This window comes from Oryzias melastigma, linkage group LG22 (assembly GCF_002922805.2).
Source record: "Oryzias melastigma strain HK-1 linkage group LG22, ASM292280v2, whole genome shotgun sequence".
NCBI classification, from domain to species: domain Eukaryota; kingdom Metazoa; phylum Chordata; class Actinopteri; order Beloniformes; family Adrianichthyidae; genus Oryzias; species Oryzias melastigma.
The window spans coordinates 13,079,661-13,098,155 of record NC_050533.1 but is presented as its reverse complement, the minus strand read 5'-3'; positions in this window follow the sequence as shown (position 1 = coordinate 13,098,155).

Here is an 18,495-nt window from a genome sequence, read left to right as displayed (position 1 = left end):
CTGGTTCCCCTCTAAAAATACATTTTTTAACAAAATGATTAATTCCCATCACCTGCGTGTGGTCTTAATGTTGTAGCTAATCAGTGTAGTTTGTAACTAAAAAAAAAATCTTTTAAACGCACTGTTCATCTGTATAATCCCTTTTTTTCCCAACGAATTGTTACTGTGGAGTAAAAAAAAGTATATAAAGCTTTTTACAGAGTTACCTTTGGTTGCCTGGAATGCATCCTGTATATTGTTGTACAGAGGACTACCTATGAGAAGTTGTAGAGATTTTAAAACGCTCGCGCCCTCTTGTACATATCGATGTACTTCAGTTGTGGCGTTTACTGTGTGACCCTTGGCGGTGGCGGCGTCTTGGTCCCGCCCTGCTTACCTTTTTTTTGTCTCAGCTCATAAATAAGCTCACCGATTTGCCTTACCCAGTATCATGTTTTATCCCATCTAAAGTAGGCTGCTCGCCCAACAAAAACACTATAAAGAGGAGGAGGAGGAGGAGGAGTAGTAGTACAGACATTGTATATTTTAGGGTACTCGAGCTATATCGACAGTGACTTTGTCCTGTTTCGTCATGAGGTACATACCCCCTCCCCGCCCATGTCACTGTATTTAATTGCAGTTGTTCAAAGGTTTAATTTGCAGATGATGTCATACTTTTAATAAATGCAGATGTTTTGACATGGTGACCTTGTAAGCATTTGAAATGTGCATACACACATCAATGTCTGCTCTATTTATGATTACATTCAAGAATAGCTTTAGAGTGCTGTAGTTAGGTATTGTCACGTTGATTCCGATGCTTCTCAGAGACCTTTGTGAGTGGTTTCAAAAAGTTCAATAACTGTACAGTTTGTATAATGTTCTAGCTCCAAAGGAATGGCAGACAAAAAAGAAAGAAATGTTTAAAAAAAAAGAGGGAAAAAAGCTTTGTTCTCTGAACTAAATTGTACTATCTGTGTTGTCAGTTGAACAAATTGCATTCCTTGCTTGTGAATAGATGCACCCCCCCCCTCCCACGCTTTAAATTTTCTCCCACTTTCCTTCTTTGATTTTTTTTAGCCATTAAAGTTTGAATAAAAATTTCTAGTTTGCAGAATGTACTACTAAATAAACGTGTTGTCATCTTGTACCTCTCATTTCATCAATTTGTTGTTGTTGTTTTTTTTTTTTTATCTTGCTGTGATCCATATGAACTGTGACGGCAACAGCTGACTTAAGGATTTGACTAAACTGGGATCATTTGTGTGCAGATGTTTACAAAAATACTAAATGTCTGTAACCCAATAAATAGAATCCAAGGCTTTGCATGGTTTGTCCTAAATTTAAAAAAAAACAGAAGCAGTTTTTAATAGAAATTGGTCTAATCTTGTTCAAATTGACAGTTCCTTAAAATAAACCAAAGTTGTTAAAGTTATGTAATAATAAAATGAGCTGTAATGAGGTTTCATATGTACTTTCTAATGCGCTTGTTTGCATGTCAGAGCTTAAATGTAAACTCATTTAAAGGTTGGAGTTTGCCTTTTTTCTGCTACCGTGTGGTGAGTGCATGTTGGGGCTGCAGCTCAGGAGGGGTCAGGGCAGTCAATGGCCATTAGATTAAGGACCAGTGGAGGGGGGATTACCTTGAATGTCATGACCAGTGCACAGAGGGTCAAAAGTTCAAATGGTGCTCAGTGGTGAGCATTTAATAGGCCAGGTATAATTTGAGTTCCTTAATAAAAACAAACTATGCTGATAAAAGCTGTTATTTACACTATAAAAACTATTTTTTTATATAAAGGTAAGCGCCTAACATGAACTATGGTCAAGTTTTGACTGTAACTTGTCCAAAAAAAGAAAACCAGTATCCTCTTATTGAGCTAAACCAGTTGGGGGCAGTGTTAATAGCTGTTAGTGATTAGAGGCACTCATTGAGAAAATTAAAAGCTCTCTGAACAAATACTTAAAGAAGCCACCTTATTTAAGGTGGAACTTGTTGACTTTAGTCACCTATAGTTAAAACTAGTGCACTGTTCCTGGTTTGTAATTTGATGTTCCTAAAAATTAAGGATTTGAAAAACGTATCACTGTATCTGTTTTGTTTTGTCTGTGGAGTTTTTGCACAAACAAGTCTGCTTTAAAAGATTTAAGTTCCATCATTAGATCCTGGGCCACCTGTGCACCCATAATGAATCCTCATATTCCTCCGCATGAAGAAGAGGAAGAAAAAAAATAAGAGCTTGCGTCGGCAGAGGCTATCATCAAATGGAGCTGGCTCGTCATCTGCCTGCCATTGTTGAGTGCATGTCATGCTCTGCTTCTCATGGCGGAAAAACCCATTTGAGCTTGACTAATGCGGCCGTGCAGACGCAGCAGTTAGAGGTGGGGGTGGTTGGGCACACTGCTTACTCTGTGTGCATGGTCTCGACACTGAGGTCACTGAGCTCCACATTTGTTAATATGCCTCTGAGTGCATCGAAGCCAGATTTATTTGTATTTAAGGTTTCGCTGTACGACTGAAGGAAGTCGTATCGTGTAGCAGATTTGTAAACCAACGATCGATGTGGGGGCATCTCTACCCCCAGATAGAATACAGTCATGGGCTGCTCCTCGTCTCCCACCCGCCAAGCTTTCCGTCTCCATTTCTTCCTTCTTTGAGTGCTCTTTTTGCCCGAGGTCAGATTGTCACAGAGAACACAAGCTTTTCTCACTTGGACGCAGCGATACAATGATTGGTGTGTACAAACAATCATATCAAGCAGGCATGACATGCACCCACCTCCCCCTTCCCCGCTGCACCCATGGAATATGTCCCTCCTCTCTCTCTGTTGAGGCTCGCCAGGAGTAAGTGTACCCCTGCGTGAGAGGGGTTACACAGGCCGCTGCACTGGGAATCCCGGGCCAGCTCATTATCCTGCACCCCTGAGACACAGCTCATGAAAATTAGGACATCAAATGTTGCAGGCTCGTTAAAGAGCCACAGATTTGCTCATTAGCATCAGCACCTTTGCTTGTTAGAGCGTGGATCAGCATTCTCTCACACCGCCACATTACATCCCGTCATCACAACGCTCTGACTGTAAGATTTAGGATTAATGTCAGTTCTAGCCAGCGGGTCAGCGCTGGTGAGATTCAGATATTGGACTGATTGGTCAGCGGTGGCGGGAAGCTTTGGAGGCTGTTGACAGCTGCCCACCATACCCACCACTCCTTTGCATATTTCAATGTGTGGAATGGGGAGGGGGGAAAGAATCGCTCTCAGAATAACTCTTGTCTGGCAAGTGGCTGACTTGCTTGATTGTCAGAGCCACAGGGATCGACAAGAAACTAGAGGGACTATTATTTAATTTTTATATGTGGCACAAATATTTATCAGCACAGAAGTGTGCCCCACCTTTATGATCACTGCCAGTCCTTTTCAGTGGGATTCATTTTAGCAACAATTCAATTCACAGTCAATTTTGTTTAATTGATTCACTGACCTAAAATCGATCCAGCTGAAGATTCAACCAACTCAGAGATAAATACCTGGTACTGAACAGTGCAGATGAAGTTTTCCAGATTCCTTGTATTTCTTGCAAGATAATAGAGTGTATATTAAATATGTGTACAAACAAACAAGTTAGCAATAATTAATGGAAAATCATCTCACAATTCAATTCAGTTCGATTAGGATTCAGGAGGCAACGATTCGATTATGCAACAATTCGATTATGAAACTATTGTCAGTGCATCCCTGATCTGCATTTTTGTTTTTTTTTTTTAGAAATGTTTCTCTTTGCTACAAATCACTAGACCGATATTACTTACATTTCTTACACACTGCATGACCCTTATCTAATTGACCCATGACATTGTCAAAGCCAAAATGCTTCCAAACGGTCACTTTAAGTGAAGTTGGATGTTGAGATCTAGAATGTTTGTGCACTCTTAAAAAATGTTGGTGAAAAATGCTTTTCGTTTAATTCCACTTGTTAATTTTACTTTAAATCATACAACAACTATTGATTATTTAAAATTCATACAATGATTCATAATCGTTTATAGATCATAATCGATGCATCTAACACCACCACTAAAATCTATTCACATTTTAGTTTCATAAAGTAGACCCACTGTTGTTTTTATTGATAAAAATAATATTATTAGAACATTAAACCACCCACAGTATTTTCCAATATCAATTAGAATCGATTTTGTTTCATTTTGAAGTGATTTTTTTTAGTATTTTATTTTTCTATTTATTTAACAAATGTTCTCAGATCGATCTGGTTAGATCTTAGTTCTGTTCAGTAATTCTAAGAATAGTTTCTGTTTAGTTTTTGATCACTTTAGTGCTCACATGCCCAAGCCAGATCACACAGTTCACACTCAACCAAAGCCTGAAGAAAGGAACCAGCTTTGTACAATAAAGTAATGAAGTCTGAAAAAGACAAAAATGCTCTCTGGTGAGTAATACATGACAAAAAAAACATGTTTTGGGACTTCCATCTTACTTTACTACACCTGGTTCAAATTATTCAGGGTCACAGAGATCTGCAGGAGCTGGAGACCTCAGCTGTAACAGGCTGAGCGGTGGGGTGCACTCTGGATTATCGCACACAAACAAGGCAATCACACATGCTGCTTTTCATACCCACTTTATATTTAAACTTACAAATAATGTGTGCTTCACAAGGAGGCCAAAAATTCAGCCCAAATCTTTGTAACATTGAAGCAAAAGCATGAACCTCAACACTACTGACAAAAATGTTTAATACTTCAAAGTTGTTGCAGTCGAACACATTCTTAAGTCAAGCACAAATTTCTGTTTTATCAGTCTAAATGTGACGATAGTAGTTCTGTCTAGGAAAGAATTACAAAGCTGCATGTCTAAATGTAAATCATAACAAGTGCTTCAATAAAAGTGTTTCATTTTGCTGCATTTGCTTGTCTCTTTGTGCTGCTATGAAATATTGCTAAATGCCTAATATTATTATATGCAGGTGAGCACACAAAGGAAGAAGGTGCTTCTTTGCATTTCATCTTCTATGCATGCCGTTCAATTTTTTTCTTGGAAGCATGCAGTCAGTAGAGGATCTGAGTTGCTCCTTCATCTTCCTCCTGCTCTGTTCCCCACCAGGACCTGGACCTCACCTTCTTCCGTGGTTTCATCTAGAATGAGAACTAAGCAGAGGATTTCAAGCAAGGATCTACCCCTTTAAATTTACTCGCACCTATCCTTTATGGATTAGTTTATTTGAATGACCATCACATGATCACAAAAAAACATGTTTATATGATGCTAGAAAGATGATTTAGATTTTAAGAAGCTGGGCCAAAAAGTAAAATTCCCCTTTCCAAAATAATAGTGAAAAAAAACCTCCTCCATAGTATTAAAGACCCACTCTGATAAAAAAAAAAAATTTTTTTAAATGTTCTTGTGGCATTTTTCTGATGATGGAGGAAATATATTAGGGAAATTAAAGGGCCTATGTCCTCCATCCCTCCATTTTCTTAACCCGTTTTATCCCTGATGGGGTCACAAGGCTGCCGGAGCCTAACTCGGCTGGCCTATATCATACAAAATCCCATTTTTTAAAGCTTTTAAGTGTATTATAATGTTAATTCCTCACGAAAAACAACCCCAAAGCTTAATCTTGCTCCATTCATGCATCTCTGAGCATTCCTCTAAAACCCTGTGCTCTGAGCACCAATCCACAAAAATGAGTGGGTCCTCACATTGTGACATCACGAAGTGGGGAACAGCCCCTTCCAGGAAGAGTCTGCACTGCTAGCTCCGCCTCCAGGTTCACACATGCAACCACTTTCCTTGTGGAGCTACCGGTGATATACAAAACGCTTTGAATTTATATGCACAAAATGCACATCCATCTTTATAAAAGTTCGGATGTTGTTTTTTTCCGTGGGAGAAACACAGACATGCCACATAGACCGGCTCTTGATGACATCATAAAATGGGCCAAAGGGAGTGAAAGGCGGAGCCTAAGAGATCAAGGAGTCTTACTTTAAGGTAGTAAAAGAGCTCTCAAAAATACCTTCAATTTTATTAAAAAAAATGTTTTTAGTGTGCCAAAGGTAATATATTATTATATATTATGGATCCAGTTTACTGTGAAAGACTTTAAAATAGTGTGATATAGGCCCTTTAAGCTCAAAATTGCATTTCTGAGTATTTCTTTATACAAATCGTAAATTAGGAGGAGACAAAAAATGCCATCTGAAAGATTGAAATAAAAAATACTAGATGGAGATACAAGAGGAAGGGGACGGGGTTACTTCCCGCCAACAGTCATGCCCACACCGCTGAGGCAAATTTCTAATAAACATCTGCTGCTCTGCAGAAACTATGTCCTAGAAAACTACACAGGTTTTATGGTTTTGGATTAAAAATGGCATAATCACTGGGAACATTTTAAAATGATATCAATAGATGATCAGAGTGGGTCTTTAAGCTTAAAAGCCAATTTAAAACGGTTACTTTTGTGAAATTCCGTTATGTTTTTCATTTTTCCTTAAGCGATTTACTGGTTATCAAGCCTTTGGATGGCCACACCTGTCTTCTGCGATGCAGAGATCGCAATTAACAATTTGGTTAGGTGGCATTTTGAGAGAAGAAGCCTGGGGTCTGAGAGGCAGGTGAGCAGCATGAACCTGTGAAGTCGGTTTCACAGGTTCATGCTGCTCGTCATCATGGCTGTCATCAGGAGGAGGTAAACATACAAACATGGACTGAGTTGTGATTGCACAAAACCAGTGACACATTTTTATCCCTAATCCCATCAATATTTTTTAATTAAATGCACTTTAGCATATAAAATTGTTTTCTCTAAGTTTAGAACTACTTAAATGTAGCTTAACTCCTCCTTGTGTTTAACACCTTAACCCATCAGAGTCAGTTCTTAGCATTCATTCATAAGAAGTGATTGCTTCTTTAAAGCAATAAAGCCAGTAAATGCACTAAAGCAGTGACAGGACAACCTGCTGTTTTATTGCATTAGAGCACTTTCAGCTGGACCATTATTGAAAAAAATCCAAGCATCCATCCACCCTATGAGGGTTATTCTAAGAAAAAAGTGAAAAGACTTAAAGTCTTGGAGCAAACCATGCAGCTTATTCGCTTCATGCAAGAGAACTCAAGTGACTGGTACGCCTCAGTTTTTCACCTGTCTGTGATAAATAATGGTGCTGAACAAACCTGCCCGCTCCAGCTGAGAACCCTTTTCTCTTTGAAGGTTGCAGGTAATGTTGTTCCCTCAGAAAACCCAGCAAGGCACTTTATTTCCAGTGGTAACAGTTAACTGTGCTGTTCATCTCCAGGCCACTTTCCTGCCTTAAGGGATTGATAGGATCAATTCTTGTATCAGTGTAACAATTTTCCCTGTAAAACGTATGACGTGAATAAAGGCTGAGAGTCAAACTTTATTGAACACTGTGTTATTATGAAGACCATTATTGTTGTGCGTTCAAAACGTGATTGTTTTCATTTAACGTTCTGCTATTTTTCTCTGCTATAATTAGGCAAGAAAAGAGAGGTTGAGAACTGAGCAGTTTTTGCTGCACTTTCCTGTATGCTTTCACTGTGCACCAGCACCGAATGAAGAATACGTGACACTGAATGTCAGTCTTTCAGGAGTTTCCTCTGCACATCAATGGGCTCAATTGATTTTTGATTCATTACGTTTTTTTTTTTCTCTCTAAAATTCTATACTTATACATTTCCCTTCAATGCGTTTCTTGTTAATTATACTCCTACTGCTATTAACCCCAGCTTGCACCTGCACCATCCAATATGAAGGCAGCCACAGCGGTGCAGTTTCACAAAAAAATAAATTAAACTCTCTTTTGGCATTTAAAAACGCATAAACATCACCTTTTTTCCAGTTTATATAATTTAAAGAACAGAAATTCAATTCATACCAAAAGGACATAAAGACCACATAAAGCAGATAATGAGAAATTCTCTATATTTGTTGAGCTTCAAAAGCTCCACAGTGTGAAAAGAATAATGAACGATTGAAAACAAGGAATTTCAAAATAACTTAGAACTATTGCATTCTATATAGCTTTCTTTTTAACATCAGAACATGAATATCCGTGTTTCTTTTTTTTTTTTTTTTTTTTTTTTGAGGTCACATTGTAGGATTTAGTCTTATAGCCTTGCAACAAAAATACCCCATTAATGGAATTGGACAAAAAATGTGCAGAACTGGATTCTGTAGCTCAAATATGGTCAGTGGAAAAGTTGAAATTAGTGTAGTTTGCTTGAAAAAAGTTGGTATCCTTTAATTTTAAACTGTAAGGAAACACATTTTTCAATTTTAATTCTGAGATTTTTGAGCATCTTTTTGGTAAATATGGATAAATTCCATGCTTCCCCCTGGTGATGCAAAAGTTTTTTTTATAAAAAATATTTGAGGAAAATCTTTATTATTGTAAATGTTGTAGCAATTGAAGCATTTTTAAGAAAGGGTACTTACAGAGTGTGACTTCCTGCGCTGTAGTCTTAACACTGTGAGGGTTCATGAAGTGGGGGGGTTGTACCATTCAGGCTCCAGCCACAAAGCACAAACAGCCCCTTCCTCGCTCCACAACAGCAGCAGTCATTTAGGCTTCTGATGACTTTCCTGGCCTGAAATGGGAATTATTTTGTTTGTCTGTGATGATTAGGGCTCACTAATTTGCCCTTCTGCGTTTTTTTTTTTTTTCTGTTTCTGTGAAAGGAGCGTCCCTTTTCACCGCTCTCCAAGTGAGGAAGGTATTATTTTGGCCTCGTACAGTTGCACAAAGATGTCGCCTCGTCTGAGGCGAACAAACAATTCACCGACAGGTGTCGGAAATTCATGCGGGAATCTGACCTGCACACCTGCATGGCTGGTTGTGCAGAATTATTTCACTCCGCCACAATAATCGCCCTTTTGGTCTCTTATGTTAACATCAAACAATGTTTTTTGTTAAGCTTGATATCAGCTGTAAGAATCGCGGTGAATTCAGTTCATCAAACACTGACCTTCACGATGCTTCTCTGTATAGGAAGCCCACAGATGCAGATCAAGTCTGTTTTGACTTTTCTGAACAGCTCTCAAACTATTGTGAGCCACTTCTTAAGGACTGCAAAACTTGCCTTTTACAAAGAAGAGTGGTTACAAACCCAGAATAAAAACAGCGGCAAAACCTATTCATGCACAAAATCTTAAAACATACTTTAAAAAAGTGCCACATTGTCTTGCTGGTGTGACTTGAATTGGGGAGAAGATAATGGGGCTGATGCAGGCATATTAATGGTATGCTGATTTGTAATGGTTTTTCTTTAATCTCTTTGATACCTTTCATTTCAGAGTAGGGATGCTTGGCCTTGCCATCAGCAGTATTTATATATTTTTTTAACATACTTCATTCCCCCTGAAGGATGTTTTATGTAAAACATGCTTTTTGTGCCCTAGAAAGACATTTAATCAAGATTAACCTTGGTATTTTAGTAGCCAATGGTCTGGCTTTGTGGGGTTTCATAATGGAAGACAATTATAGCACTACTTTCGGTGCTGAGGATCTGCTCTGAGAGAGAAAACATTTATTTATAGTAGAACATTTTAGGGGTTAATTTTTTTAAAAGTCCCTTTGGGAGCAAAATGTAGTTTTTACTTTTTATTACGAATAATTTCTCATTATAATATTGAGTTGACAAAAATTAGCTTTAGGATTTCAAAAACTTAGCTTTCTGAAATGAAAATATATATAAATATTTCTTCTTTTTGGGGAAAAATACATTTAAAAAGTAATGTACATTTTTTCTATGACAGGTTTTAGTGGAATCAGGCGGCCATTTGAGTTTTTTCAGCTGAAGCATTAAGTCTCAGCTGCACACTCTTCAAAGCCAAAACAGGATGAAAAAAAAACATACTGGAGACTGAAATGTGGGCAAATAAAATGACAAAATGATCTGTTTTTAGGAATACTAAAGGTTTTTTTTTTAAATAAATACTTAATCAGTACTTACTGAGGCCATTAGCCTGCTGGCTTGCTGAATTGTGGCAGCAGGGGAGCGCTGCTCTTGTGAATGGTTCATTCATTGTCTTGGGAGCATGTTAGACTCGAGTATCCTCTCATTGTTTGCTAAGAAAGTGCAGAGAAAGTATTCTGCTGGGTGGTCTGGCTCATTAATGCACTCTGCCCTTCTTGATTTATGGCTCACAGTTCAACTGCTGCCAATTAACATGAAAACATACAACAACAGAGGGGAGGAAAGAGGAAATCGTGAGGAGGCGGAGGAGCATGGAGAACCTTCCTCCAGATGAATCTGCCTGCTGCACAAAAGCAAGGGATCAGAAGTAATGACGCTTCCAGAATTTGGGCTCATGGAATGCAGCTCAATGTAAACGGTGGTGGTAAATTATAATTTTGAAATAAAAATGATTTGGCCTTATATAGTCTTATTACAAAAGGTTACAAAAGGTCATGTGAAACCATAAAAATATTGTGTTTTTATAACCACACTATAAAAAATGCAAAACTGTATTATTTTTTAGAAACACTCAATATAATGTTGACAAGATAGTTTATACATTTGTTAAGCTTGTAAGCAGTTTATTATTATGGCCTTTGTAGACAATTGTCTCACTTTAGATGGTAATAATTCTTATTAAGTATGTTAATAAACCGTATTTGGTTTACTGCACTAATAAAAGTCTTACTAACAGCCTATAAACACAATCATAATGTTTGTTAATGTGTTAATAAAGCTTGTTAAGGAATCTTATTATAAAGTGTTACAATTTTTTTTATTTGAAAAAATATTATTTGAACAACATGTTTCTTTAGGCATCAAACAATAACAAAATAATCCAGAAGCCTGCTAAATGAACAAGTTAATATCTAGTTTAGATGCATAAACCTTTACATTTTATTTTGTATTTATTACACAATCAGTATCATATCAACATTTTGTGTTGTAAACATTTTTTCAAAACAAAAGCCTTTCGTTTTGCCTTAATTGCTTTAAAATCCTTTCTAATTTCGATTGCTTTTCCTCTCTGTTACATTATTTAATGCATGCAGTTCATGTCTCACGTGCATCTTTGTCATCTTATTCATTTTTAATAATCCTATTTATTTATTTTTGAACATTCACAATTAATATTTAAATATAGGAAATAAAAAAATAGTTTCTGGAGTGAGATTCCTAGTCTGTACTTCCCTGTTTAGCTAAAGAAAGAACATTTATTCATCAAGTAAAACTTGTTTAAAGATAGTAGACATCCTCCAAACTGACATCACAGAATAACATAGGGGATTCACCTTTGAAGCAGATTTATGTCTCATTAGTGGGTTTGAAATCATCCATTTAATTTTTTTACCACCAATTTATTTCTAGAAGATCAAATGTGAAAAAAAGAGAAATCCACTGTGTTGATTCTGTCAGACAAATCTCAAAAAGGCCCATAAAATGTCCTTAGAGCTTAAGGTGTGTTCTTCAGATTATACCTGATTCTCCAAATTAGCTGTCTAACAGTCAAGGTTGTTCACCTGCAGTGATACAACACTGAATAGCTGCTGCGCTTCATGATGGAGCAAAAGGAACTTGGAATTAATTAGCAAATTTTAGCAATTTTTACAGACACAAACAGATTTCACTTTTTTTCACTTATTTGAAAAATATATTTTGTTTACACTCAGACTACAGTGGAGAAATTAATAGAAAAACTACTACATTTACAGAATATTTGAATAACAGGAAGCGCAAGTTCACATATTGATTCAGAAAAATGTTAATTCAACTAAAAAAAACGTTCTTCTATATATTTAATCCACCACTAACTACAAATTATTTTATGCACTCAAATATAAATAAAAAAGGATTTAATAAATAGCATTTTATTGAAGTTGTTTTCTGATCTGTTGTATTTTATATGTTTTCGCTCTATAAAATGCAGCAAAAAGTTGGGTTGAAATGTCAGGAATACACGAGGATGACCAGGTTGGCGAGTATTTTTTAAAGGCTGATGCTCTCACAATCCACATGCTTCCACTTGCTCTGGGAGATCTGCAGGATTTAATAGCGTGCGCTCCGATCATGAAAGCCTCAGATGTTTGCAGTCACAGTTTAAAGAGGTGCCGCAGTTTGTTTGGAAGGCTGCAGTTCACTAACAGGGTCAGGGCGAGCCCACCTCTGCCGTTTGGCCTCCTAGACGGATACTCAGACTCAAATATCAGCATGTGGAGGTCAGCCCTTTTACTTCTCACCTGCGACCCCTCCGACGATTCAGGCTTTGTTGAGGGGTTTCCAGGGTGTGACAGGGAAAATGGGACACTAACTTCAACCAATTAAATCCCTGAATAGGCGTCCATAGGGTGGATTAATGGAGACCTTGAGGGATTCAAAGGCACATCAGATTCTGATATAAATCAGATTTAACAGGACCGAAATAATAAAACGAGGTGACACGAAACCTATCAAAGAAAGCTTCGGGTAGTGGGTTTTTATGAGACTTTAAAACGTGGTTTAGTGCAGCCTTCAAGGCTCAGACATTCACCTGAATGCTCCTCACCTTTGCCGTGGGAGAGGAGTGAGCAGGAGATGAGAGAAAGGTGGATGAATGAGGAAAACACACATTAATAAAACAGGAAATTGGTGGGTAAAAAGTGCAAGTAATCACTGGATGTGAATGTGACCATTGAAGCACTCTTTGCTGTGCTATCCTGGTGCTTTCACTAATGGCCTGTTTCACTGAAGTAGGGCCAGGAATGCTAACCTTCTCAATGCTTCACAACTCCGGGCAAGCATGGCTGCGCTCCCATCTGTGTATGTGTGTTTGTGTCTGTGTGTGCCTCACTGTCATTATCCTTTCTGTAGAAAATAATAAAAGAGGAACTCTATCTAGCATACTCTCCCATCCTGTAATGAACAGAGTCCACATATTTATGTTTTTTACTAGAGAACCCTTGAAACACAAGAGGGGTTAAAGTAAAGAGTGGGGAGGTCTTTGGACCGTTTTCAATATTTCCCCCCTCCGTGGCCCGCAGGGCAAGTGAGGGGTTGGTTCTTTACAATAATCAGGTGACCAGAGAAAAATAGTGTGGCCTTTAACAAGCCCAAATTAAAAAAGAACATCATTTTTATTATGCAGTCAAACACAATTGCAAGCAAATGTTTTCTCTGTGGAGCTGCCCCTGCTTTCAGGGTCTTTGTCCCCACTCCTCAGTGTGTGCAGAGAAAGGCCCCGGTGGTCAATGGGCAGCTGAGTGGCGTGTTCAGCGGAGGCCCACATCCTTCGCCCCCGGCGCAGAATGCGTTTTGTTCGAGGAGCAACCATACATTTTGAGCAGATTTGTTGAATTAGAGAGCGCAGCAGGAGCCGGGGAAGAGGGGGTAAGTGATGGGGAGGACTTGTTGCTAGGTGACTGACATACAACTGCAGCATGCCAGTTATCAGAGCTTGGCACTACTTGTCTATTTTTGTTTTGTTTTCTTCCGTGAACATCTCCCCCTGCGCCTCCTCCTCCTCCTACTCCTCCTGCTGCTGCCGCTTCTTCCCGGCTCCACCAATTCACTTGTCTGGCTGTCCTCATTGCTGAATTGTGGATAATAAAATGAAGAGAAAGACAAAATAAGATGAAGCATGAAGGTTTCCACACTGCATCTCCAGCATCCACCAAGAATTCAATCATCAGCTTTTCTGCTGCTTAAAAACCCTCACTAAGAAAAATGCTTTTACAGGAAAAGTAAAGGTGGTTCTGGTCTTGTTGATGTGCCAGTTAGTATAGAATCTGACATAAAGCATTAGCCTCATAGAGACACTTTGCCCTATCAGCAAAATGGAAAAAAAAAACATTTTCCTGTGGCTAGTGAGTGACACACAAGGACAGGCAGGATTTCTCTGAGCCTCCAGCTCACTGCAGGCATCGCTGTGTGCAAGATTTGCCATTTAAAACACAGATACTTTCAATAACAGACTTAGAAATGTGAGATCATCACTCAGAGGACCTTACCTTTATAGAAAACTCTTCCTTTGACAATAATAAAAAAACAGTTCTGATTTTTCCTGTCAGATTTTCCTGAGCAAACACTTCTTCTTCTTCTCGCTCATTAAGTGTCTTGTCTAGTCTGCCTCTCTAAGCAGGTTGGCCACTTACCTTGTCAACCCAATCTCTGCATGTCAAGCAGCCACTGTGACCCTTTCAATGAACCGTATGCAAACAAACGGAGTACTTTTCAACAACTTTTCCTGCACTACTTTTTTCTTTAACTTTACTGGAATAAGTACCTGCTCTGTTTAAAATAAAAAAAATGAACATAATAACATTTTCTTTCCCTGTGTTTGCAGCATCGTCAAGGATGTCAGCGTGTAAAAAGAAACCACTGCTGGTGCTGCCAATTGTTGAGGAGCTTCACCCGCACACTTTCCCTCTCAGTTTGTCTCTAAATGCACCACGTCTTTGAACATAACGTATTCCTTCGAGTCAGAGCGAGGGTGTAGCGATTCAGGGTCATTTGGATTTTTGATTCCGCGCCTCTTCGGTATTGCATTTATTTGAATCTCCGGCTGAAGGTCAAAGCCAAAATACACCCAAACGAAGACGCCATTGTCGGTCCATTTCTTTACCTTGTGCCTCCCGATTCCTTTTCAGGGAGGAAGCATCTTTCTTTTCTTTGTGTTGCTCGGGGGCTTATGAGACTATCAGAGCACACCTGTGCCCTGAGGAAAATTCCCTTGCTCTCCATAGAGCTGTATTATTCAGCACAAGGCCATGAGAGTCAGTGTTTCTGAAAGCATTTGGAAGACAGTAAATGGCGATGCTAAAAAAAAAACTGTCAGCGAGGTGGAGAAATACAGAACAAACTGTACACAAAAGCATAAATTTAGATGGCATTTGAAGGGGACTAATTATAAAAAAATATCTTAATTTAAGGTGAAAAAATTATGTTTTTTTTAAATCCAAAGAGTTAGTGAAAAGTGAGCAGGTTGTTCAAAATAAAAAAGGTACATAGAAAAAGATGACTCCATTGTTAATTAAATTTCATTTTGCTCACAATTTAAAAGATTTACTGCTTTATTTGTTTGCCTTATTTCTAAAAATCGTACTTTTCAAGTGCAAAAATGGTTGATTTTTTGCTTATTTTGTCAACAGGTTGAGCTTAAACACTGAGTACTTGTGCGGTCGGTGAATGTTTTCTCCACCTGTGAGTGTAAGGGTGTTTCTGTCATACTCTCAGCAGCAGTCATTGATCAGCTCAGCTGTAATCTGTTATAGACTTTGGTTTCAGTTGATTGGATTAGAAGCTTTGCCACCAATACAAAATTAAAATGTATCGGTTGAGTTTCTATGATTTATGTGTGCAGGTTGTCAAATAAAAGCTGATTCTGATGTTGAAAATTTTTGTCATTTTGCACAAAATTTAAGTCTTATCGATCACATCATCCACATAAGAAGAGATTTTATTTTTATTTTGCCTTCTTAGGAAAATCCAATTTTGCCTCTCACAGCTTTCTCATTTACATTGACCCTAATCCTCTGCACGCCTGTTAAATCGAATGATTTAATCTTCCCTGGCAGGAGCACCCAGAGCACCCCTCTGCTGACCCTTCAAACATGCATTTTTAATCACTATATTAAGATGTCACATAACAGTCTGAGCTCATCAACAATGCCTCTGGCTAAAGCAAATATGGATTCAACTGTTCAGCAGAGTCAGGGCTTGCCTAACGGCCATCAGGCAACAATCACAAAAGGATGTATTTAAGTGACGATTTTAAATCAGGATATTTCCACAATTTAGGAACCCTGGAGATGCAAATAGTTGTATGTTTTTTTAAGATATGTCTCGAGGGATGTTTACTGTACGATGAAGGATAACAACAACCAGTGAGAAAAATCCTTTGACTCATTTTCTCAAAGTCTCTGAGGTCTCCACGGGGCCTTGTCCTTGTAGCCCAAGACCGCTGGAGCCACACTGCGCACTGAGAGGGCTCCACGCGGACTCATATTTGAGCATGTGTGAGTTTGGAAAGCGAGATGACTGTCAGCCTGTCACTTGTGCTTGGAGTCCTGGCATCAAGCTAGGGGACCTGCTCAGTGACACCCGTTAACTCCAGCAATGACATCAACACATGCGCGTGGACTTTCTCCCCGTGCTTCATCGCTCTCCCTCACACTCAGCCCTCTCAGCTAACTCCTGTCAGATGCATCACCCTCTAGGTACAGTGCTGAGCTTTATGCACACAGTGATCAGGCAGTTCGCCAGCTCTGCCTTCTCCTGCCTCCTCCTGCCTCTACCTAGACGATTCGCTTCACCCTAATGAGCTCTGTCAGAATGGCATTTGACATAAGCCATCAATAAAGCACATCTGACAGACATTAGGAGTCCTCAAAGTGGAGATGACTCCCACGTAGGAGTTGGTGCTCCTTTTAAATTGTTACAGGCTTTTATTAGCTTTTCTCCTCTTGCTGATTTTGTGTTTACTTTATTTTTTCAGCTACAAACCCTCAGAAAAATGTAAAACAACAACGTATCAGTTTTCAGCAGACCCTGAGAGTAATTCTGCTGAGCTGAATGAACAGGCTCTCCTTCGGAGTGAGCCTCACTGTGGTTCACAGATCGCGCTCATCTGCTGCTGCCACTAATAAACTCGGGGTCAAAGAAGCTACACTGCTTAATGGAAGCGAATCAACTAGAAAACACCTTTCCCTTTACTGTTTACTCTGAGGTAATTCTTACCTCAAGGTAAAGTCACTGCACTCTCATTGTGATACTTTCCATCAGCTAATGGACGGTTAAGATGTTTTTTTTCCTTCTCTTCTTTTCACTTTTATGTTTTCTGAATTTGTGCAAGTGATGCTGAGGAAATAATCAGGACAGAAAGCATGGAGTAAAGCTAGTAAGCCATACATGAAAAAGAAAGTGTCTGTGCTCACAAACAACACATGAAATCACCCACGTCCTGAGCAGATACGTGTAAATGTCACTGTTGGAGGAAGCCGCGACGGTGCAGACAAAAGAGCAAAGTGTGTTGCTGGAAGACATTTTTTCTGTGTGTGTGTTTTGACTTGGAGGAGTACAGGGTCCTAGACAATGTGAAGTGGAAGTGAGGGCCCAGGCGGCGGGGTTGTGGCGTCGTGACCTGTGGCCTGACTCACGCATCATGCAGCTCCCTGACGCCACAGAACCTCCTGACCGTGATGAGTTTTGACTCCTGTCACCTTTGGGTGTTGCCAAGAAACGATGACATGAACAGCGTTTTTATTTATTTATTGAGTTTTGTGGGTTGAGAGGGTGGCCAGCGTCCCCCACCAAACGACAAAAATAAGTTAAGGCATGCGGGAATTTTTTTTTTTTTGGACACTTTTATTTACTTTGTTTTTTTTAGCTCAAATTATGACCTTAAAAAAAGTAATTATTTTATTGATTTTTTTATTTAAAAAAATCTCCCTCCAATCCTCTTTTGATCTATTTTAAGTCTTCCCACTGATCTCCTAAAATTGATTCTGCCATTTTTAGCCAAAATAAAAAAACTGTACCGTTTCCTAGAAATTATTGGTGTGGAGTAACCCCGCCCCCCTTACTAACACCCATTACTGAGAGCTATCTGTTTATGTGTGCTCCTCACACCTTCAACCTAACACTAACGGTGCAACAAAAATGGCGAGCTATATTGGAGCTACAGTTTTGAGCAAGATTCCAAGTACATGGATCTAGAGTACATGTGTCAAAGTCAAGGCCCTGGGGCCGGATCCGGCCCCCCAGGTCATTTTTTATCATGATTATTAATAACGGCTCGATGTTATCTTGTATAATTGTGGCAGGATATATTTTATAGAGAGCAAAATCTTTTGGGATATTTATGAGTTTAATTTTTTATATGAAATGACACATAAGAAAATAAATTTGAAGGTTTTTTTTTCTTTTATTATTTACTTTATTTTGCACCTTATATGTTTCGGCAGAGTATATTATTATGGAGAGAAAATATTAAAAGTTATTTAAAGTTTAAGTTGATTTATTCTGGAAAGAATATTCCTGTCTGTTTTTATTTATATTTATGTTAAAAATATATATGTTTTCAGCAATTTAGTTTTTTTATGTTTAATAAATGCTAATTCTGTTCGGCCCTCGACCTACTGAATGTTAAGAATTTTGGCCCCTGTGTGATTGAGTTTAACACCCCTGATGTAGTGGATGCATCGGAATGAATCACAAATAAGTCCTTTTTTAAATGGCATTTTTTTCGTCTGCTCCTAATTCACATTGATTGGAATAAAGAAATACTCAGAAATGCAATTTTCTGCTTCATTGTATTTATTTGTGCCCTCCATCATCAGAAAAATACCACAAAAACATGTTAAAAACACCATTTTATCAGAGCGGGTCTATTTTTAAATTGTGTACTAAAGAATTTATGCTCATCACTGAGATGTTGTCAAAAAATAAGCTTGCTTATCGCAAGCTTAAGCTGAGAAAATGCTAAATTTCGGATTTAATTGACTTTACTTGCAATATTTGTGGTTTCATGTTGCTAAAAA